Raw genomic sequence first — 25,670 nt, 5'->3', positions numbered from 1 at the left:
CATTTAATTCAATATCAAGAATTAGATACAAAAGGCCCAAATACAATGAGGGAACACATTCCCTCATTTAACACCAATGACAATACTGTTCAACATGTGACTGCTGAGTGAGATGAGGGTTTACTGAATAAAGGGAGTCTCTTCACGGCCAATACCTTATACAATCTAGTTGTGAAATGAATACTCAGAATGTTTCAAACACTTTAAACCTGAAGTGTGAGACCACACCTTCACGTTTTTACAGTCTGCCATTAAGGTTATTTATAGTTTCCATGACCATTCAAAGAACAAACCATTGACAGAAACCACATAGATTTAAGGCTTCATTATGTAATATAGAGCTCAGAGCTAATGGATAAATATATGCATTACCTGTACTGGTAGTTATGACTTGATTGTCTCACAGCTTATTAGAAATTGGTTCTTAGCATGCAAACCCTTTAAAGGCAAAATTCTCATTTGAGTTTTGACCCAGTAGTTCAATGATCATGAAGTCCACAGTCTTATTGGCATAACTGATGTACAGTGTCTCTAAGTCACTATGCTCAAGGTTAAGAGCAATGAATATTCCACTTTACTGTAATTTTACATGATTTTAAAACTCTAGGTTTTCAATCCTCCAAACTGTCTGGAGACACAGTGTGCCACAGACTTGACTTCTGTTTTCCCCTCTATTTTCTTCAAACAGAAACACTTCTCAAGTGTCTTCATGTTCTAGAAGGGGAATTTTTTGGAGGTGGCCTTCGGACTTTTGGACTTCGGAATAGTCCGTCGGCATCAGGCCTCTGAAATGAGGGGAAGGGGAAGAGAAAAGCTGAAACACAAGGTTCATCTGGTAAGTTTTACATTAACCATTACAAGCTTGACAGTATAAGAATGTGGCTTTTTTTGGCTCAAAAAGTCTGAGTCTTGGTGTGGAAACGAGTACTTGGCTGTCCCACCACAGCTTTCTCGAGGTGGGACTGTCAGGGAAGTCTTGACTGGGGAGTATGACTTCCACACACTCAGTTTATTTTGGGCTTGCTCCAGTTTGTCTTTAGTCTGTTCACCTTTCATTTTTAGGAAAAACAAGTTGATCGCTGGGTCTACCATTGTTGATCACAGTTGGACAACACTCGGCTGCTGGACTTGCTTGAGTACTGGATTTGAGTAGTACACTCTTGCATCTCCTCTTCCTTGGTTGCTAACCGCATGACAAGAATGTTTCTCTGCATGCAGGCTCCTGCTGTTGCTGCTTTAGTTTTTCTTCAGATTCCCTCAAGCCAGTCACATCGTTTGAATTAAGGTCTGTGTACTTTCCTCCAATGTTTGAATGTATGCTTCCAATTGTTTCCATCTTAGAATCAACTCATCCCGTGCCATAACTTTTAAGTCTGTTTCGCTCAATCGGATCATTTTAGGAAGAGATTTTTCATTGGTCCCTGTCACCCCACTGGGCACCTCCAGCGAGGAGGAGAGGCGAAGGGAGGCCAGCCAGCCCGCTCGGGCTGTGGAGGAGCCACTGCAGGGCCTCCATTGGCGGAGGCCCCTACCTTCTCTGTTGGGGTCTGCAAGCTCAGCCGCTCTACTTCTCTTTTTACCACTCTTTCTCTTTTCTTCCAACACAATTTAAAACCCTTCCTTTCCTATTATTACATTACTTACTTTCTCTTGTATATAAAATATATTCAGATCTGGTTGTAGATATGAATGTGAGCTCAGCATTAAGGTCCTAGATGATAACTTAATACTATTATTTTATTAAATAGATACAGTATTAAATGGACACTTGGTTGCTTATCACTATATCCATGGATTCTTATATCTCTCAACTCTTGTCAGAAAAGCTGCTTTTTGATATGGAAGGTGATTATAGAGATTATAATTGGCACATGTACAAAAAACAAGAGATGGTAGCATGCTCAGCCCTACATGGGCTTCCAGGCCTCCCAAGACTCGGGGATCATCATGGGTAAAGAGATGGGAAGATTGTAAGAACCATAGGAGGCTGATGACTAAATAGAAGGTTTTCCAGATACAACAGGGAAGTCGCATATATGATCTCACAAGAATTATGATAGCATGCACCAAAATCTGAGCAAGATCAAGTGAAATAAAATACCATTATGGGAAATGGAGGTGGACACACAGTCCTACACTTGTCTAATGAAGTAGTGCAATTGATAGCTTTAGGGGAAGAGAGACTCAGTTCTTTTAAGGGTGTGGATCCTAATAGATTTACCATGCTACAGAGCAGGATCCACTTCTAAGGGTTGATTTGGTGGGATTATAGGAAAAATGAAAACATAAACTTGAGTGGGTAAGGAAGTAGATGGAATGTGAAAAGAGCTGGGTGAGGGGTTAAAGAATGCTTCAACTGAAGAATGGATAAATAAAATTTGGTACATATACACAATGGAGTACTACTCAGCAGAGAAAAAACAATGACATCATGAGGTTTGCAGGCAAATGGGTGGATCTAGAAAAAATCATCCTTAGTGAGGTAACCCAGAAAGACAAACATGGTATGTACTCACTCATAGATGGATACTAGATTTAAAACAAAGGATGACTAGACTGCTACTCACAACTCCAGGGAGGCTACCTAGTAAAGAGGACCCTAAGAAAGACACAGGGATTGTCCAACGACAGAGAAATGGATGAGATCTATATGAGCAAACTGGACATGAGGGGGAGTAATGGAGGGCAAGGGTCGGGGGAAAGAGAGCTTAGGGGAGAGGGAGATCCCAGTTGGATCAAGAACAGAGAGGGAGAACAAGGAAAGAGAGACCATGATAAATGAAGACCCCATGGGAATAGGATAAAGCAAAGTGCTAGAGAGGTCCCTAGGAATCCACAAAGATACCTCCACAATAGACTACTGACAATGGTCAAGAGAGTGCCGGAACTGACCTACTCTGGTGATCAGATGGCCAAATACCCTAACTGTCGTGTTAGAACTCTCATCCAATGACTGATGGAAGCAGATGCAGAGATCCATGGCCATGCCCCTGGTGGAGCTCCAGGAGTCCAATCAGAGAGAAAGAGGAGGGATTGTATGGGTGAGAGATGTTGAGATCATGATTGGAAAAGCAAAGGGACAAATAGTCAAACTAGTGGAAACACAGGAACTATGAACCAATAGCTGAGGAGCCCCCAACTGGATCAGGCCCTCTGGATAAGTGAGACAGTTGATTAGCTTGAACTGTTTGGGAGGCCCTCAGACAGTGGGACCGGGACCTATCCTTTGTGCATGAGCTGGCTTTTTGGATCCTGAGGCCTATGCTGGGATACTTTGCTCAGTCTGGGTGAAGGAAGGAGGAGACTGGACCCGCCTGGACTGAATCTACGAGGCTGAGCTGAATCCCCAGGGGAGTCCTTGCCCTGGAGGAGGTGGGAATAGGGAGTAGATTGGGGGGAGGGCGTGGTGGAGGCGGGGAGGAGGGAGGACAGGGGAATCCGTGGCTGATATGTAAAATTAAATTAAATTATAAAATTAAAAAATAATAAAAAAATTTTCAAAGAATTAATTAAAATATTTTAATGAATCTAGACTCTTAGAAGAGAATCTATTACCACCACTTTGCTAGGCCAATTCCTTACTACATTCTAAGTCTTATCCTTATACCCAAAGATAAGTGTAGCCCATCAAAGAAGTTTCTCTTTGCAGTAAAGTGAGACCATCACAGAAAACCACATTGGACACAATACAGAAATCAACAGATTGTGGGTGTCCCCGCCCAAATGGGTACATCTACATCTGTTGCAGATTATTCCTTTATACTTGTGAAGATATGTCACTGTTATTGGTTTAATAAAGAGCTAGATGGCCAATAATTAGGCAGGAAGAGGATAGACAGGACTTTGGAGGGGCAGAGAGGACAAGGAGAAGAATAAAGGTAGGGTCTCCAGCCAGATGCAGAGAAAGCAGCATGAGCAGTATGAGCATGAGAGATGAAGTAACAAGTGATGTGACAGACCATCGATTAAAACGAATGGGTTAATTTAAGTTATAGGGACTAGTGGGACAAGCCTAAATTAAGGCCAAGCTTTCATAATTAATAATAAATCTTCATGTCATTATTTTTGAAAACTGGTGGTACAGAGAAAGACTTGCTACATACATCACAGTTCCTACATCTATGGCTCAGGGACTGTCATGAAACAGGGGCTTGGTGCAGAAGAAGGTCTGGGAAGAATCTAAGAGCCAGAACATCAGGAAGTCTGCTGGTTCTCATAAAATGGCTGCATAAATAAGATATAAACAATGCCAATATCATTAGACATGCTAATACAAAATGGGGGAAATCTCATGAGGTTATACCCCTGGAATGGGCAACTGATGACTGATGAGAGATGAAGAGTTAGCTTTACTCAGGGATGAGCCTCCTTACTGATCATCCAATACAGAGAGGTCAGTCCTGAAACTGTTTACATGCAAATAACAAAAACATACTTGGTAGGTTGTATTTATATACTTGTTTATATATTTACACATATTTGTAACAATAAAAATCAGGGATGAAGAGGCTATCAATTTGAGAGTGAGATGGGGAATGTGGAAGAAGTTGGAGGGAGGAGACTTGGGAGAAGGTGGATGAGGAAAGTGAAGGGGTAAAATGATGTAATTATGTTTTAATTAAAAATTAAAACAATAAAAATAAAGACACTTGGGACACACAGCTTTTAAACTGTAAAGGAAATCTTTATGTAGACATGTGAAAGGTACATCAGCTCTTACCCATGATTCCTCCCCCTGGTTTACTTACATGGTTCCACATCCATTTACATTATAACACAAACCAATCTTCACTAGAAAGTTTTGGCTAATAACCAGAAAAGTGAATTACTCTATTTGAGCCCATTACCCAATATCTTAGTAATGCCCGTGGTGTTCAAGTTTTAGAGAGTTCAAAGAGCCCAGAGGGCTTATTAAGTACAGGTCATTGGTTCCCACACATAATCTTGCTGTCTCTGGGAAACATGGTCAAGTTTACAGTAGCAAGTATGATTACAAAAACAGACAAAAATTAAAATTTAAAAATGTAGAAGGAGGCTGGAGAGATTGCTAAATGGTAAGAGAACTGGTTGCTCTTCAAGAGATTTGTGTTTGGTTCCTACCATCTGCCTGGCAGCTCACAAATATCTATTAAATTAAGTTCTAGAGACTCCCATACCCTTGTCTGGTCTCTGTAGGTGCCAGGAACACATGCGGTGAAAAGACATAAAAAACAACCATATACAAAACAAAAACATAATTATGGTGATATTTTATTTGTACTGAAATGTGATTTTATTTGTATGTTAATAAATAAAGTTGCCTGGAGGTCAGAGCTAATAGCAAGCCATAGCAGAAGTCTGGCAGTGGTAGCACACACCCTTAATCCCGACCACATGACAGGCAGATCTCTGTGTGTTCAAGGATACCACTAGCATGGAGACACACGCCTATAATCTCAATACCAACCATAGAAGACCTGGAGGTCTGTATAGATGGGCAGTGACGAGGAGGTCATGTGGTTAGGTTTACAACCAATGAGAAGGCAGAATAGAAAGTCAAAAAAAAGGACAAACACACAGGAAGTAGGTCTCTTGCGGGGAGGTAGGACAGCAGTGGCAGTGAAGGGTAAGGTTTTTAATCTTAGCTCTTAGCTATTGCTCTCACCTCTTGGCTTTTAACTCTGTAGTTGGCTCTGTGTTTCTTATTTAACAAAATGGTTACATCTACACATAATAACAACAAAATAATAAAAAATAATAATGGAAAGAAGATATTACTCTGAAACAGTATCTTTCAGGGAAGAAATCCTGTTGGTTCACAAGTACACTTGGCTGGATATTCTAAGACAAGGATGCTCACTCATGAGTATTAAATCAGGAATACTGTTACAATAGATGCAGACCTATTCTAATGAATCAGATTCTTCTTTGATAGTTTTTATTTTATTGGTTGGATAATTAAAATAAAAGATTAATAAGGAGCCACCAATTTTTTATTTGACACTGGGTTTTATTTATTTATTTATTTATTTTTGTTCTTTGTTTTAGTTTTTTGAAACTAGGTCTCTCTCTACATAGCACTGGTTGTCCTGGAATTCACAATGTTGACCAGGGTGGCCTGGAGCTCACAGAGATCAACCTGCTTCTGACTCCCAAGTGCTCAGGTTAAAGGCATGTACCCCTCACCCAGATACTTCTTTTCTTTATATATTCATATTATTCAATGGAAAAATGTGCTCAGCTAAATTACATATAAACTTAATTGTAGGGGCTAAGAGAGATGGATCAGTGGTTACAAGAAGATGCTTGTAACTACAACAGAGGACCCAGTTTCAGTTCCCAGCACTCACACTAGGTGGCACAAAATTGCCTTTAACTCCATATCCAGGAAATCTGACACTGTCTTCTGACCTAAATTGGCACCTGTATTCACACAGTACACATATAGACATGTAACCACACACACACACACACACACACACACACACACACACACACACCTAAATACAAATTTAAAATATTCATTGTAGAATTTCCTCAAAATTCTATAAATTAATTCCATGAATTAATTAGTTGTCATAAATTAATATTGCAAAATTGCAAAAGTATGAAATTGGATGAGGTGTGAGATGTAAGACTGATAGCATTTTCCCCATTTTCATGTGAATTTGGTGTATGAGTACATGTGTGTTGTGTATGTGGGAAGGCACGTGTGTGAGGGTGAGAATGTGTGCAAAAGTCTCTCAGTCAAAGCCAGAACTTACCAATGTGGCTAGTCTTGTTAGTCAGCTTGTAACAAAAACTGCTTCAAAGACAGGAATGCCTGACATAGGCCACCATGCCCACTCAGAACTGACATGGATTCTGAGCATCCAAAGTCTGGTCCTATAGTTTGTGTGGCAAGTGCTGAACCATGGAGCCATCTCTTCAGCCTGAAATTATTTTTTAACTGAATGGAAAAGCTATCAGAGAAATATTTTGTAATCCATCCTTAAATATTGGATAGTATAGTTATTCTTGTATTAATTCAGATCATTATAATTTATGAATAGAACATAAATTGTTCAGAATTTAAACTGCAATGACAATTAGATAAATAGAAATTAGTTTTTAAATGTTCTAAACTATTCAATCAAATGCATCAATAGCTATAGTTTTATGTTAACCATGCTTTACCTTTTAAAATGTTTCTTACATTTGTACCATAACTGCTAAAAATTTATAAAACATCAATTGGAGAAGCATTAAAAATGTCTATTAAACTCTCTTTTTTGTCTTATTTTAACTATCTTCTTTTAAAAACAATCTCATCAGAAGGAGGTAGGAAATAAGTAGAATGTGAACATTAATTTAGAGACAACCCTAATAGATATTGGTCCAATTGATCTGAAGTTAAGATATGCCTCAGTATTGTTTCATAAACAGTAAAACTGAAGAATAACATTAATAGTGTTTAAATATTTCAGAAGTGGCTATTCTTGCCATTTCTTCAATGTTTATTATTGTACTCAATTACATGAATATGAAGTGATTTTCATTATAGGTTTCCTCAAATTTATATTAATATTTTTAGTTATGAAATGTTTATACAATAAAATACAGTGGCAACATTTATTTTATGTAAAATTTAAAAATGACTAGATGAGCAGAAGTTGCTGAAAAATTTGAAATGACTTATGAAAGCTTTATCTTATTCTCTCTTTTTCTTAGGGAAGGAAATGACACTGGTTCTCACAGTGTAGCTCAGATTATTACCCAGGCCAGCCTTGTACTTATTGCAGTCCTTTCATCTCAGCCTTTTAAGTATTTGGATTATAGATGTTAGCCACATATTTGGCTAATTGTGCCTTAATTTTAAGATCAAAGTCAGATGATATCATTTCAATAATGTCTTATATAGAGCTCATTCAGTGATGAGTCAATATTTTGAGTTTATTTGTACTTTTGCCTAATTAAAACATCTTTTAAAAATTGCATTCTAAGAAAAATGAAATTAGCCAGTACAATGGAATGGGATGAGGTGCAGCAAGAGAATAATCTTTATAAAGGCACATTTGTTTCACAAACTTTTTGAAAAACACATCAATATCAGATTTCTGATTGAAACTTCTGATTGAAATTGAAAGTATAGTAAGATCATTTGCATATAAGGTCAATAAAAGTTGTGTTTGATTGAATTATTGTAGAATTTATTTATCAAATGTTCTATGATCAGCTGTAACATGAGGACATTCTGGTGGGCACAAACTATGCCTTGTTAATAAGATCAACATACTTTCTGTCCAAGAGAGTTTAAATCAAATGTGCGCTCTCTCTCTCTCTCTCTCTCTCTCTCTCTGTCTCTCTCTCTCTCTCTCTCTCTCTCACCACCACTATCCCGTCTCACTTTAATTATTCCATCTATTCAATATATGATATTGAGTTAGGTGGAAATTTTCTAAATGAGAAGTAGCTCAATAATTATTAGAAGTAACATTGAGAAGTTTTTAATTACAATTGTTACACATGGTAAACTACCTTTGGGACTACTACTGGGACATTTTAAAAGTTAAATAGGGCCCCGGACTTCCCTTCTAGACCAGAGGTAAAGTGTCTGGGTTCAGCCTAGACCCCATCCCTGGGCACCAGCCACTACAGGGAAACCTGCCCAACTTGGCCCCAGGTTCTGGCCACTAGAAAGGTTCCCTTCTAGCCTTACTGGGAAGGCTCCCCTTTTCCAAGACCCCCGGCAGACCCTGCAATCTCCACGCCCTGCCCCCACGCTCATCTGCCCGAGACCCCAGCTACTTTCTGAGACTTAGAGACCAGCCTGCAGTTCCCATCTTGCCCAGGACTTCCCTTCTGGACAAGAGCTCCCATCCTGCCCCGGAGTTCCCATTTGAACAAGAGAGTTCCCATCAGGACAAGAGAGAGAGACTTCCTGAATCTGTCAGCTCTGTCCAAACCAAATGTGCTGATAAGACCAAGAACGAACCACAAGGAGATGGGTAGACGTCAAGGCAGAAGTACATACAACAAAATGAAGAGCAATACAGCATCACCAGAACCAAGCCCTCCTCCAACATCTAGACCTGAACATCAAAAATTGGAAGAAGCAGAAGAAAATAGCCTTATGAATAACATCATGACGAAGGTAGAGGCTTGTATAGAGGAAAAGACAAAAAAAATGGGAAGAATGATATAAAAACTAGAGGAAAGGACAAATAAAATAGAAGAAAACAATAAAGCACTGAAAGAAAATCATGAAAAGGCAATGAAACAAATGAAGGAAACAGTCCAAGACATGAAAAGGTAAATAGAAAAAATGAAGAAGACACAAACAGAGGGAATGCTGGAAATAGAAAATCTGAGTAAACGATCAGGAACTTCAGATGCAAGTATAACCAACAGAATGCAAGAGATGGAAGAGAGGATCTCTGGCGTTGAAGATACTGTAGAAGAAATAGACTCATCAGTCAAAGAAAACACTAAAGCCAACAAAGACATAAACCAAAATGTCCAAGAAATTTGGGACACCATGAAAAGACCAAACCTACAAATAATAGGGATAGAAGAAGGTGAAGAATACCAACTCAAAGGCACAGAAAATATATTCAACAAGATCATAGAAGAAAACTTTCCCAACTTAAAGAAGGAAATGCCTATGAAGATACAAGAAGCCTACAGAACACCAGACTAGTTCCCCCCAAAAAGTCCCCTCGACACATAATAATTAAACAACTAAATGTACAGAATAAAGAAAGAATATTAAGAGCAGCAAAGGAAAAAGGCCAAGTGACCTATAAACGTAAACCCATCAGAATAACACCCAGTTTCTCAATGGAGACTTTGAAAGCCAGAAGGACCTGGACAGATGTAATGCAGACACTAAGAGACCATGGATGCCAGCCCAGACTAATATACCCAGAAAAACTTTCAATCATCATAGACAGAGTAAACAAGACATTCCAAGACAAAGCCAGATTTAAACAATACTTATCCACAAACCCAGCCCTACAGAAAGCATTATAAGGAAAATTCCAACCAAAGGAAGTCAGATACACCCTTGAAAACACAGGCAATAGATAAAGCCACAGCAGTAAACCCCAAAGAAAAGAAGTACACACACACTACCACCAAAAATAACAGGGATGAACAATCACTGGTCATTAATATCCCTTAATATCAATGGACTTAATTCACCTATAAAAAGACATAGGCTTACAGAATGGATACGAAAGCAGGACCCATCTTTCTGCTGTATACAGAAACACATCTCAAATTCAAAGATAGATACACCTAAGAATAAAATGCTGGGAAAGACTTTCCAATCAAATGGTCTTAAGAAACAAGTGGGTGTAGCCATCCTGATATTCAGCAAAATAGACTTCAAACTAAAATCAATCAAAAGAGATCAAGAAGGGCATTACATCCTCATCACAGGAAAGATCCACCAAGATGAAGTTTCAATTCTGAACATTTATGCGCCAAAAACAAGGGCACCCACATAAGTAAAAGAAACATTACTAAAGCTTAAACCACATATAAAACCCCACACATTAATAGTGGGAGATCTCAACACCCCACTTTCACCACTGGACAGATACCCCAAATCGAAACTTAACAGAGAAATAAAGGACTTAACTGATGTCATGACTCAAATGGACTTAGTAGATATCTACAGAACATCCCATACTAACAAAAAAAGAATATACCTTCTTCTCAGCACCCCAATGAACCTTCTCTAAAACTGACCACATACTTGGCCACAATGCAAATCTCAACAGATACAAAGCAACTGGAATAACCTCCTCCTGTGTTCTATCAGACCACCATGGGTCTAAAGTTAGATTTCAACAACAACAAAACTACAGAAAACCTACAATCTCATGGAAACTGAATAATGCTCAACTGAATCACCAATGGGTTAAGGAATAAATAAAGAAAGAAATTAAAGACTTCCTAGAGATCAACGAAAAATGAAGACACCACATACTCAAACTTATGGGACACTATAAAAGCAATGCTAAGAGGGAAATTCATAGCACTAAATGCCCACATAAAGAAGTTGGAGAAATCTCACAATAGTGACTTAATAGTACACCTGAAAGCTCTAGAAAAAGAAGAAGCAAAGTCTCCCAGGAAGAATAGACACTAGGAAATTATAAAAGTGAGAGCTGAAATCAATAAAATAGAAACAAAGAGAATACAAAAAATTAATGGAACAAAGAGTTGGTTCTTTGAGAAAATCACCTTATCCAAACTAACCAAAAGACAGAAAGAGAGAATCCAAATCAACAAAATCAGAAATGAAAAGGGAGACATAACAACAGATATTGAGGAAATCCAGAGAATCATCAGGTCATACTTCAAAAACCTCTACTCCACAAAAACTGGAAAATGTAAAAGAAATGGATAATTTTCTGGATAGGTACCACATACCTAAGTGAAATCAAGACCAGATAAACTATTTAAATACTCCAATAACCTCTAAGGAAATAGAAACAGTCATTAAAAGTCTCCCAAGCAAAAAAAGCCCAGGACCAGATGGTTTCAGTGTAGAATTCTACCAGATGTTCAAAGAAGAGTTAATATCAATACTCTCTAAATTGTTCCACACAATAGAAATAGAAGGAACATTACCAAACTTCTTCTATGAGGCTACAGTTACCTTGATTCCTAAACCAAACAAGGATACAACAAAGAAAGAGAACTACAGACTGATCTCCCTCATGAACACTGATGCAAAAATACTCAATAAAATACTGGCAAACAGACTCCAAGAACACATCAAAACAATTATCCACCATGATCAAGTAGGCTTCATCCCAGGGATGCAAGGGTGGTTCAACATACGAAAGTCCTTCAATGTAATATACCATATAAATGAACTCAAAGAAAAAAACCACATGATCATCTTACTAGATGCAGAAAAAGCATTTGACAAAATCCAACACCACTTCATGATAAAGGTCTTGGAGCTATCAGGAATACATGGAACATACCTAAACATAATAAAGGCAATTTACAGCAAGCCAACAGCCAACATCAAATTAAATGGAGAGAAACTCAAAGCTATTCCACTAAAATCAGGAACAAGGCAAGGCTATCCGCTCTCCCCATACTTATTCAATATAGTACTTGAAGCTCTAGGCAGAGCAATAAGACAACATAAGGAGATTAAGGGGATACAAATTGGAAAGGAAGAAGTCAAGCTTTCCCTACTTCCAGATGACATGATAGTATGCTTGAGTGACCCCAAAGATTCCACCAAGGAACTGATACAGCTTATAAACACCTTCAGCAACATAGCAGGATACAAGATCAACTCAAAAAATCAGTAGCCCTCCTATATACAATTGGCAAAACGTCTGAGAAGGAAATCAGAGACACATCACCATTTACAATAGCCACAAATGACATAAAATACCTTGGTGTAACACTAACCAAGCAAGTGAAGGACCTATATGACAAGAACTTTAAGTCCCTGAAAAAAGAAATTGAAGATGTCAGAAAATGGAAAGATCTTCCATGTTCATGGATAGGCAGAACTAACAGTAAAAATGGCAATTTTACCAAAAGCAATCTACAGATTCAATTCAATCCCCATCAAAATACCAACACAATTCTTCACAGACCTGGAAAGAATAATACTCAACTTCATATGGAAAAACAAAAAACCTAGGATAGCCAAAAGAATCCTGTACAATAAAACAACCTCTGGAGGCATCACAATCCCTGACTTCAAGCTCTACTATAGAGCTACAGTAATAAAAACAACTTGGTATTGGCATAAAAACCAACATGTGGACCAATGGAACCAAATTGAAGACCCTGACATTAATCCGCACACCTATGAACGTATAATTTTTGACAAAGAAGCCAAAAGTGTACAATGGAAAAAAGAAAGCATCTTCAACAAATGGTGCTGGCATAACTGGATATTAATGTGTAGAAGGCTGCAAATAGATCCATATCTGTCACCGTGCACAAAACTTAAGTCCAAGTGGATCAAAGACCTCAACATAAATCCAGCTACTCTGAACCTGCTAGAAGAGAAAATCGGAAGTAGTCTTGAATGCATTGGCATAGGAGATCACTTCCTAAATACAACACCAGTAGCACAGACACTGAGAGGAACAATCAATCAATGGGACCTCTTGAAACTGAGAAGCTTTTGTATAGCAAAGGATATAGTCAGCAAGGCAAAGCGACAGCCTACAGAATGGGAAAAGGTCTTCACCAACCCTACATCTGACAGAGGACTGATATCCAGAATATGTAAGGAACTCAAGAAATTATACATCAAAATGCCCAACAGTCCAATTAAGAAATGGGCTATAGAACTCAACAGAGAAAACTCAAATGGCTGAAAGACATTTAAGAAATTGCTCAACATCCCTAATCATCAGGGAAATGCAAATCAAAACAACTCTGAGATACCACCTTATGCCTGTCAGAATGGCTAAGATCAAAAACACTGAAGACACCTTATGCTGGAGAGGATGTGGAGCAAGGGGAACTCTCCTCTACTGCTGGTGGGAATGCAAGCTTGTACAACCACTTTGGAAATCAATATGGTGCTTTCTTAGAAAATTGGGAACCAATCTCCCACAAGATCCAGCTATAACACTCTTGGGCATATATTCAAGGAATGCTCAATCATACTACAAGAGCACTTGCTCAGCTATGTTCATATCAGCATTGTTTGTAATAGCCAAAACCTGGAAACAACCTAGATGCCCTTCAACTGAAGAATGGATAAATAAAATGTGGTACATATACACAATGGAATACTACTCAGCAGAGAAAAACAATGACATCATGAGGTTTGCAGGCAAATGGATGGATCTAGAAAAAATCATCTTGAGTGAGGTAACCCAGACTCAGAAAGACAAATATGGTATGTACTAACTCATAGGAGGATACTAGATGTGGAACAAGGATGATTGGACTGCTACTCACATCACCAGGGAGGCTACCTGGAATACAGGACCCCAAGAAAGACATGGGCATTGCCCAGTGACAGAGAAATGGATGAGATCTTCATGAGCAGCCTGGACATGAGTGGGGGTAATGAAGGGCAAGGGTCGAGGGAAAGACAGCTTGGGGGAGTGGGAGATCCCAGCTGGATCAAGAACAGAGAGGGAAAACAAGGAATAGGAGACCATGGTAAATGAAGACCACATGAGAATAGGAAGAAGCAAAGTGCTAGAGAGGCCCACAGAAATCTACAAAGATACCCCCACAATAGACTGCTGGCAATGATCGAGAGACAGCTGGAACTGACCTACTCTGGTGATGGGATGGCCAAACACCCTAATTGTCATGCTAGAAACCCCATCCAAAGACTGAGGGAACTGGATTCAGAGATCCACGGCTACGCCCCAGGTGGAGCTCCAGGAGTCTAATTAGTGAGAAAGAGGAGGGTTTATATGAGTGAGAATTGTTGAAACCAAGGTTGGATAAAGCACAGGAACAAATAGCCAAATGAATGTAAACACATGAACTATGAACCAATGGCTGAGGGGCCCTCTTGAATGGGTGAGACAGTTGATTGATTTGATCTGTTTGGGAGGCATCCAGGCAGTGGGTCTGGGTCCTGTGCTCATCGCATGAGTTGACTGTTTGAAACCTGGGGCTTATGCAGGTTCACTTGGCTCGGTCTACGAGGAGGAGACTGGACCTGCCTGGACTGAGTCTACCAGGTTGATCTCAGTATTTTGGGGAGGCTTTGCCCTGGAGTAGGTGGGAATGGGGAGTGGGCTGGGGGGAAGGGGAGAGGGGCATGAGTGGGGAGAACAAGGGAATCCGTGACTGATATGTATAACTTAATTGTATTGTAAAATAAAATAAAATAAAAAAGGAAAAAAAGTTAAGTAGCACCTTTGGTGAGGTATTGTGTCCCGCAATATACTGTCTCCCAATAAAATTTGCCTGGAGATCAGAGGAAAAAGCCAGCAACTATATCGAAGACAATGGTAGCACATGCCTTTAATCATAAAACTTGGGAGGCAGGAATCTGTCTGAATCTCTGTGAGTTTAAGGCAACACTGGGAACAGAATCAGGCATGGCAGAACATGCCTTAAACTCCAACAGTAGTTAACCATGGAGGTCTGGAGGTCTGTACAGACAGACAGAAAGTGACAGAGCTGAGCAGGAAGCAGAAGTGATGTAGCTGGACAGAGAGAGCAAATCAGATGGCAGAACAGCAAGGTGTATAGGCATGGGTAGACAGGAAGCACCCTGCTTTGGAAGCTGTGGAGTTGGTGAGTTAAGGTTAGCTGTTGGTATTCCTATTTCCCTGATCTTTCAGGTTTTCACTCCTATATCTGGCTCCATGTTTTTTTTATTTAATATGACCATTTAGAAATTTGTCTATAAGCACCTAATACTTTCCCTGCCTATGAGGCTGTCATTGTGATTAAGAAGCAAATGCAAATGAGCTGGAAGAAGAGGAGTGTCACAAAACTACAGATTGTGGAATGACTGGCAGTACTCAGAAAAGGGGAGATTTGGTTATACAACTGGATGGAAGTGGAGTTTCTTATAGAAATAATCAAGAATGTGGCCACTGACAAGGCAATAATTTTTTTTTAGAAAGGCAATAATTTTTTTTAGAATTTAATTTAGAAAAATTAATTTCTAGAAAAATTATTTGATTTTCTGTTCCCCCTGCCTCCATTTCTTAAGTGTTGAAATTACAGATATGGGCCACTGCAGCTGGCTCCAAAAAAAAAAAAAAAAAAAAAAAAGAATAAAGGCTTTAAACATGGCAGAAACAAAGAAGGAAGTCTGTTTGAATTTGCCTTCAGGACTCCAAACCCCAGTAACTTTAATCCCATGCTAGCTTGTCAATTAAAATGGATCAAAAAATCATGAATTGGTGGTTGACTATGTGTACATTTTATCAGAAAAGAGGACTTTATCATGCCAATGGCTTCCATGTATTCCACCTTAAAATAGTTGCTTTCAGTTTGAATAAATTGTTTATTTTTTTTCATTTATGGGTATCTTAATGTATAATAAAGCATTATAATAAAAAAATAAAGAGCCCCCCCCAAAAAAAAAGAAAGTAGTAGTCCAGGATGCTAGTGGGAAGGGACCTGTGAGACTGGCGTCAAAGGATGGAGAAGGCCTAATGTTTTTACTGCATATCTTTTTACTTTTAAAAATTATGTATTTTATTTTGTATGTATGATATATAACATATATTACAGATTTGGAGAAAACAAGCACCTAATTTTCAGGAGACAAGTGGGAATTCAGGTGATACTTAAAAATTCAATTGGGTGATTTGGATTGAGTTCTCCACCTTCCATGTGTTCTATGGTATCTGTAAAGTGGTAATAATAGAGCCTCCAAGAGGATTAACTGAGATAATTTAGTAGTAGTCAGACTTTCCTTTGGGCCACCAGTTCACAAATAATGACACAGAGACTTGTTATTAATTATGAAAACTTGACCTTAGCTTAGGCTTCTTCCCAACTAACTCTTAAAATTTAAATTAACCTGTTTTTATTAATCTATGTTCTGTCATGTGGCTCAGTTACCTCTCCTCTGTACCATATGTCTGACTTCATCAGTGTCTTGCTGGAGCCTCTCACATGTCTAGATAAATTCCAAGTCCCTCTCTCTGTATCAAAGTCCTGTTTATTCTCTCCTGCTTAGCTATTGGCTATTCAGTTCTTTATTAAACCAGTCAGAAGGTGCTTTAGGTAGGGAAACATCTTTACAGTATAAAAAAAGATTATCCCACAAGTATGAGTGATTATCTTCAAGACAGACTCACAGTAAGGGCTCCAAACATTACATTTATTAAGCTTTTGTTCTATTATACAGATCTGAGGATCAGAAACATTGTCTAAATTATGTGTGGATTTCAGAATCTTTGGTGACATGGTGAAAGATTATTATTGAGGGTAGAGCAAGATTAAAAAGAAGTGATGTTGGACAATAGGTGAGAAAAAGTAAATGCCTGTATCTAATCCCAATAATGTTCTAGTTTCTTTCTGTTGATATGATAAAACACTTACCAAAACCAACTCAAGGGAAGAGAAGGTTTATTTGGCTTAGACTTCCACAGCAGTCTATCATTGAGAGAAGTCAAGCAAAAATTGAAGCAGAGACCTTCAATATCCAACAAGAGAACCAAGAAATATTTCCACATATATTTCCACAGGCCAATCAAATCAAAGTAATTCTTCAATGAAGGATCCTTCTTCTCAAGTGTGTCAAGTTAACATTAAAATTAACCAGGAAAAATAATAAGGCAGTGGTGGAGAAATTTATAAGTACATGGGATGGCAGTTAGTATAGTACTTAAAAGGAGCAACAAATGTACATACAGGTAATATTTAAACAGCAGTGGTGGGCAGCAGTAAAACATTAGAGATTTATACACTGAGCTGTTGATATTTTGTAAATTGAGTGATTTTGTAAATCACTCAACCAAATATTAATTAGCATGTGTGCTTTTGCACCTGAGTAGGCCATAATATTATTATGTTGAAACCTCATTGCAAATGTTTAGATCAAAGCAGACGTTTCTAATAATTTGAGCAAATAAAAGAAACAAAGAAAGAAAAAAAGTTGTTCAACAAAAGCTTCTTTGAAATTTTACACAGGAGTTCATCAAAGCTAGTAAAGCCTCAATTTCACCTTCCAGTGTCTCAGAAGACTAAAAATCCAATTTTGATAAATAGATGAAGAAAGTCTTAAGAGATTTCCATTGGAAATGGAAAAATTTTGTCCTTACTGTGGGTTGTCAATTGACAAATCATCCCACCCCCACCCCCACCATAGCATTCACATTGTTTTTGCTGTGGAAGAAGATAGATCTTAGGGTAGTTCCTGCTGAGTTCCTCTCAGGCTTGGGATGAATCTAGACTTGTGACAGCAAGAGGGGGGCTGAGGGTTAAGGCAGAGAATTTAATTTAGAGCTTTAGTCTTCTCATTTCCATCTTCCTTAAAAATTCCTTGCAGCTAATGTGTTCTGCCACTTCAGTATCTTACTTTCTTTTCAGATTTTCAAACAGTAGACATCTCAACAATTTCAAAAGGTTTCTTAGAGAAACTTTTTTTTTTTTTTTTTTTTTTTTTTTTTTTTTTTTTTTTTTTTTTTTGCGACACTTGGTAAAGTTCATGAGGTATCTTTGTTAGACCAAACAGAAAATACCTGATTGAAGAATTTGGTTACTAAATGGAATAAACAATATAAATTCATACATATATGTTAGGATCACTGTGGTGTTATTGTGTTCCCCAATATATTGTGCATCCTAATAAATTTATCTGGGGTCAGAGGATAGAACAGCCACAATACTAAACATAGATGTTAGGCACACACCTTTAATCCTAGCATTCCAGAGGCAGAGATCTACCTGGATCTCTGTGTGTTCAAGGATATAGCCAAGCATGGTGACTCACGCCTTTAATCCCAGAAAGTGAACCTTTAATCCCAGGTGGTGATGGCAGAAAGCAAAAAGGTGTATAAGTCATGAAGACCAGAAACTAGAAGCTTTTAGCTGGTTGATCTTCCAGGCTTTGGAGCAGCAGTTAAGCTGAGATTCATTCCGGATGAGGACTCAGAGGCTTCCAGTCTGAGGAAATAGGATCAGCTAAGGAACTGGTGAGGTGAGGTAGCTGTGGCTTGTTCAGCTTCTCTGATCTTCTAGCATTCACCCAATACCTGGCCTCAGGTTTGTTTTTATTAATAAGACCTGTTAAGATTCATGCTACAGATCACACACACACACACACACACACACACACACACACACACACACACACACACACACGGACAATGTGATATTTTTAAAATGATCAATTTGTTATTAATGTAAGAGGTAGATTGTCTTTGGGTGTATTATGGAAGGCTGAAGAGTTTGACATAAACACAGCTCTAAGAACATTAAGCTAATGAAAGTTATGAAAAGTAAGGAAGTATTTAAGCATTGTATTACATACACATCTGCCTCTGACCTAACCATTATTTTTTCCTTGGAGAGTTTTGTGATAGAGCAGATATACTTACAATATGATGATGTTGTGGTTAGATGTTTTTCAAGGCAAATGCCAACTGTAAATCATTGTCTGGAGAAATTCTTTATTTGATTGAGGGGGTGGTTTGTAATGAGATTTTACCATTTGCTATTGATTTTAGCTGACTGTTGGATCCTCTAGTCTAAGTAGTCACAGCACTTACTACACTTTATTTAAGTATCCTTTAAGTCATCTCCGTTACTTAGGATGGGCTAACATGTTATAAAATATTGGATTCAGAATATGTATTGACTCACTAAATTCAATTTATACTGTGTTCACATAGCTATCTAAGTTATACCCAGGAAGCTTGCACTCATTTCTGGATGACATCCCAGGATGTGGATTTTCAGTGTATGTCATATCATGCAAGAAAACAAGTTGCATTTTTTAAAATTTCTACTATTTTTACATTTATTAATTATTTGTGCCCCCTCTTCTCTCTCTCTCTCTCTCTCTCTCTCTCTCTCTCTCTCTCTCTCTCTCTCTCTCTCTCTCTCTCTCTCTCTCTCTCTCTCTGTGTGTGTGTGTTTGGGAGTGTACACATGCCAAATGTACCTAAATGGACAATTTGTAGAAGTCAGTTCTCTCTTTCCACTTTTTGAGTCTTGGAAATCAACCTCATGTTGTCTTGATGTCAAGAATCCTTACCTACCAAGTTATTTCATCAGCCCTTTTGATTTTTAAGGAAGCTGAGTAAACAAAATTTTAGATATCACTACAGTTTTTGGTCTTACAAATATGATCAGATACTGTATTCAGTGTATACTTGGTGTTAAAATTTTATAAATAAGGAGAACTAAACAAAAAGGTGCATGAAAAGGCAGATCAGAGAAGGTATAAAAGTGGCCAAGTATCCTAGTTACTATTCTATTGTTGTGAAGAGGCACCATTACCAAGTCAGCTCATAGAAGAAAGTATTTAGTTAGAGACTTGCTTACACTTTCAGAGTGTTAGTTCCATGATCATTGTGGTGGGGAGCATGGCCCCACGAAAGCATGGCATTGGAGCATTAGCTGTGAGCTCACATCTAATCTGAAAGTTGAAGTCATCTTCAAATCTCAAAGCCCATCCCTTGTGACATATCTCCTCCAACAAACCACACCTCTTAATCCTTCCTCAACAGGACACCAACATTCAATTAGACTGCCTTAAAAATCAACTTTGTGTCATAGGTATCAGAGCTGGGCTGGACTGTTGGTCGCCATCCTCCTTTGGAAATTTGTGTGGGACTTTCTGGTACCATGAAAGCTGGTCCTCAGGGATGGGCTTTCAGGTTAGATCCAGCTCAGAGGCCTCTGAGCCCTCTTTGCAGAAGTGCATGGTGTCTTTAGCAATAGGGATTGCCCTTCCATGCCTGGGGAGTAACCAAGGGCAACAAAAATAGGCTGTATGTCTTGGCACACAGTGTCAACTAATCAGCCCTGAAAGCATACATAAAAATAACACTGTAGGAGCTCAACAGGTTGTATTTGGGAATAAGTATGTGTTTGCAAATACACATATGCATTCAATAACAATTGCTGAAAAAAAAAACAGGCCATGAATTTGAATAAGAGTGTGGAGGGGTATATGAAAGGGTTTGGAGGGAAGAAAGGGAAATGAAAAATGTTGTATTTAAAATAAAATCTCAAAATAAACAAAAAAATTGTTTCACTATCGCCATTAGTATAATCTTTGGTTTGGAATTAATTCCTGCTTTAATCCATTTTATATAACAGTCTTCTGAAGCAAGTCCTAGGGTTTTATCCATTTACCCTGTCAAAAGTATATATTTGGGGATTAGATTTGATGCAATAAAACTTGGAAAAATAGAAAAGAAAAAATACACTGTTTGTGAGGGGTGAGATGCATTGACAGAAGCTCTTTCCTCTGTACATACTGATCATTGGGCTAGTCTCTGTTTCATTTGCTTCAGAAACCAAGGGAGAAGCTTCCTGTTCCCACCTCTGCGATCTGTCTCTTTTACTGACGACCAGCATGGAAATATTCCTCTCTCTAAACATATTTTCCAATCTTAAGGAGTAATATAAATAAGTTTACTGCCACTATGCATCTAGGAACCTCATGGTCTTAATACTGACCTGGCATTACTCTTCATTCAGTATTTACTATTGAAAATGTGGTGTACATTTATTTTAACAATTGTTTTTTCTTCCAATATTGGTTAAACAACAATTCCCCTTGTCTGCATATTTAATATCATAGCTGTAGTATATTCTCTTTTTCTCTCTCTCTCACACAGAGATACAAAAAAGAGATTATTTTAGTTTTCACTTTTAAAAGGAGAAAACTGGTGTAGAGAAGAATCAAATTTTCTATTCACAGAGTAGAACCAGGCTAGTCTGATACAAAAGACACTTCACTGCAGTTTTAACTTACTTCCCACAGAAAGTTATGATAAGCATTTGACAAAGGGTGTATTCTTTGAGCTAATTTGTTTACAAGTTGATGCTGAACATTAAGTAGATACACTTATTTTGAACTCTTGTTTTTAATTTAAGACTTTTGGATTATAAATACTGATTTTTAACATAACCTCTTTAGCCAGCTCAAGTTTGTTTTATAATGAAATACTTGAAGTAAATGTCAGTTTGAATATTTAATGCTACATTGTAGAGTCAGACTTTATTTCATATATATCAGCTCCAAATTTTGCAAAAGGTAATGTTCTATGTTTTGTGTGGTGTTGAAATGTAAATTCAGTTAAAAGGATTGTCATCAGTTGGGACTTCATATGCTCTTTAATTCTGTATTAGAAAAAATTTACTGAAGATCAAAGAAGCAAGAACAAGCCATCCAAACAAAAATAAATCACTTACAATTTAATCTCTAAATATTGCAAAGGAACATTTGACAGCCAGAGCAGCTGTTTATTATTATAACTAAAATTAGGCTTCATTTTAAATAATGCATTAAAGATTTTCAAATGCTATTAGAAGACTATCCTCTCAGCTATGACTGTTTAGCATTAATGAAAAGTGATGTCACCAAAGCATCTGACACTGATTGTGCTCGCCTCCTTCAAAAAAACCCACTATTTTTCTTGCTTGAAAATTTATATGCAAATAATACATTTTGATCAAACCACTTCCACCATTCCTTCACTTTAATTCCACCATTACTACTCTAATCATTTTTTTCACCATAACTTCATGTGTTCCTTTTTGTTTTGCCTAAAGTATTCATAGTCTGCCTGTATGTTCATGGGAGGAAGGCCATTGACTGCATTATGGGTACCCACTCAGAGGCCACATTTCTGAAGTAAACAGACTCTCTTATCCCAACAACAATCAATTACAGCAGGATAACGCTCACTCAGACACAACCATAAGGCGGCTGGAAATTTGAATCCACGCATACAGCAACAGAACAACCTTGACCAATGGATTATGAGCGATGGACACTGAAATAGTGATTGCAGGATTCTTCGCTCTACCACATAGGAGTGTATGAGAGAACTGAGAGTATGTGTGAGGAACAGCATAAATAACACAAAACATAATATTGCATAGGAAGCAGAACATAAAACCATTTCGCGAGCTTGCTTACATCCGACACACCCCGGCTTTCTTTCATAATTATGGCTTAAGAGCACCTTAGAAAGAAGTGGAGTATTGTACCCTAAATAGCTCGAGTTTACCCATTAGAAAAACAGACAGCATCAATTCCAAACCAACAAAAAGTACAGAATATCACACAAAGGATTATCACGATCCTTTTGAAACTAATTAGACCCCACCTGACTTGATGGAGAACTCTGAGCAACAAAAAGAAAAAGGAGGACATGCCCAGATGTTTACTCGATCTACTGAGGCTAACTAATAGGATAAATATCTATGAAGGGCCAACTACACACTAGGAGTGCATACTTAAGCATAATATATCCTCATCCTAAGAGCTTACTAATACCTAGCCACTGTGAGGCATATCTTTTATGAGAGCACCACTATGGGCAGAAAACATACTTAAACATAATCTTTGCAATGACCACGAGTAAATGAGCGAATGTGTCAATGAAGGGGGAAAGCCGCAGCGCGAGGGGAGGCGCAGGAGAAAGGATGAAGAGGAGAGAATCTATGTTGTATGAAAATGAAATAAAAGAAAAATTTAAACAGAGTAAAGTTACTTGAAAGATCTACTGACAAAACATAGACAACAGAGAAAATAAAATCACAATATATACCACAAACCAAACTACCCTCGAGCTATGTAACACTCAATACCACCAACCAGTACAGAAAAAAGGTACCGACACAAAAAGGATGCAATAGCAAATTAATATTCTCAACCAATAAGAGTAGGCAAGGAATTAAAAAATATAAAATCAGAAAATAGGTAAGTGTTATAAAAAATATCACTATATACAATAGAGAGATAGACTATACAATTAAGTAACTCACAGACAGGGTCTAACACTTTGCAAGGGCACAATTCAGTAATATTTCAAACGCATACGCTCAAAGAGAGCAACATCAATCAACAGATGTGAACTAAGAAATAATTAGAATTTCTTATTTATCTCACCTTAGTATCCACCCACACAGAATTATATCCGGGTCTATGAAAAGCCAACCAAGAATCAAGAATAACACATCTAGTCGGTGCATGAACACCACCCAAACCAACTGTAACCGATAACCTTGACTCTTAATTCAGCTGACCCAAAGACAATGTGAGCTCAAGAATAATTGCATCGTACACGACACACACACGAATTATCTAGCATCCAAGGATAATAATTGAGGCAGGCAACCCAAGACACAATTGCATAATAGCTCATATCGTATATCGGCAAAGTATGATCCTACTACGCTTAACTCGTCTATCACCACACCGAAAGCCAACAAGCTTGGAAACTCATTTGTGGATCACATAAATAAAAATACATCAACAGGCTTCTCCTTCCCTTATCCCCACGACTAAACATTCCCAAAATCCGCTCTCTTTACAGGTCTGGCGAGAGAACTATTCAGTCGCAACCAAGGTTCAACGGGTATCCCATTGAATTCTCCGTTAATTTGCATAGGGATGATAATATACATAATACTATAAGACGCATCAATACCTACGATATATCAAATAACAATGAGGTGTATATATCATTGCTTCTTAAGAAGCAAGACCCAACATGACAAGTAGAGAAGCAAAAAAGAGTAACACACCCAATCAATTATTATCCTTTTGAGATATAACAAGGCTTAATAACTTTTGATTAGCTATTACAACAGCTCAACATGCACGGATAACCACTATCACTCAAGAAGTATGCTCTTAGACCCTTGGCCCCATAATATCCTCTTTCCCCCTCACAAACAAAACTATTTCATCTGCTCTCTGACACACTACTGATACCATGGTCCTAAACAACATAAACACCAACGGAAATTCGCACAAGGCGATGATCATTTAGAAGACACATATAACTCAAAGAGATTCATAACCCATTATTTTGTGCTATAATAGAAAAAGTAAAGTGCATGTAAGACTGAATTTGTTCAAGATATAAGATAATTAAAAAAACAATACCATATTTGAGATGTGTTTAGAGTAAGAACATCCAGTGGAGAAACACTGTCATTATCTTTCCTTGGTTAATCTCAGGAACATAGCATAAAAATTGAGAATGTCTCCATGTACTTAATATGAAAACAACTAGAACACTTCGCACATTTTAAAGAAAAATCTATCTATATAAAAAGCTCGGTGGCACTGGTTCGGCACGCACAGTAACCATACCTCCACTACATAGGATTCTTAAGAATACATGATATGTGTATTAAAAACTATAAACAACCACTACACTACATAGCCAGATACAACTTCTCACAGACACAGAAAAAAACATAAATCAATAGGAGGAAATCAGCCCCAATGAACTAGATGGGCCACATGAAGAGGTTTGCGCACAGATTACCACAGCAGCAATCTCTCAACCTTCACTGACAATATGTAGAGAACCCGACCACACACTATTATGATTACCTAGAGCAAATCCGTTATATGACAGATATAGGGTAACTATAAAAGGAGTCATCCAAGGCGCGATGAATGGTCTTAGGTAAAACAATCTTCAGCGCAATTTTGACTTGCGTGACTCGATACATACATCACCAGCAGACAAAGCAATAAACAGGAATCAAGACACAAAAAATACTATAAAACCGTTAAAAAGAGTAAAAGACTAATACTCTATTCTATAACAATCAACTTTAAGCGAGGGCCTGAGAAGAGTGTCAATACGGCACAAACGTGAGTTCAATACGATCAGAAATATGACGACACCAGGACATTAACCAACTCAAATAAAAACTAATGTCACGCCGAAAGGAACCACACAGACATGCGAACTTGCACCCCTCATGACCTCAGTGCGGTTATATCATAGGACAAAGACAGGGGATCTAACTACCAGAAAAAACGGCACTCAACAATAGACCTGTCGAGCAATAAAAATCGAGATTATACATTATGGATAGTCAGCCCCGACACACCTACATGATTTCACCGAGACACAAAAAAGTGTCAGTAGACGAGAAATGAACACACGCACCATACATTCTCTCTGACTCTATTATATTGGATCATACGTTCAAATACAAAACAATGATAAAACAAAATCACAAGATGAATAACACATCGACTACACATATATATATTCACAACA

At 37.9% G+C, this 25,670-nt stretch overlaps 1 pseudogene; it reads right to left on the bottom strand.

The window, feature by feature from the left end:
- Nucleotides 1-800: 800 nt before the first annotated feature.
- Nucleotides 801-4,724, bottom strand: LOC114705157 (annotated as a pseudogene).
- Nucleotides 4,725-25,670: the final 20,946 nt, after the last annotated feature.

The sequence above is a fragment of the Peromyscus leucopus genome, chromosome 19 (assembly GCF_004664715.2).
Source record: "Peromyscus leucopus breed LL Stock chromosome 19, UCI_PerLeu_2.1, whole genome shotgun sequence".
NCBI lineage: Eukaryota > Metazoa > Chordata > Mammalia > Rodentia > Cricetidae > Peromyscus > Peromyscus leucopus.
This window is presented reverse-complemented; position numbering and strand designations above follow the sequence as displayed.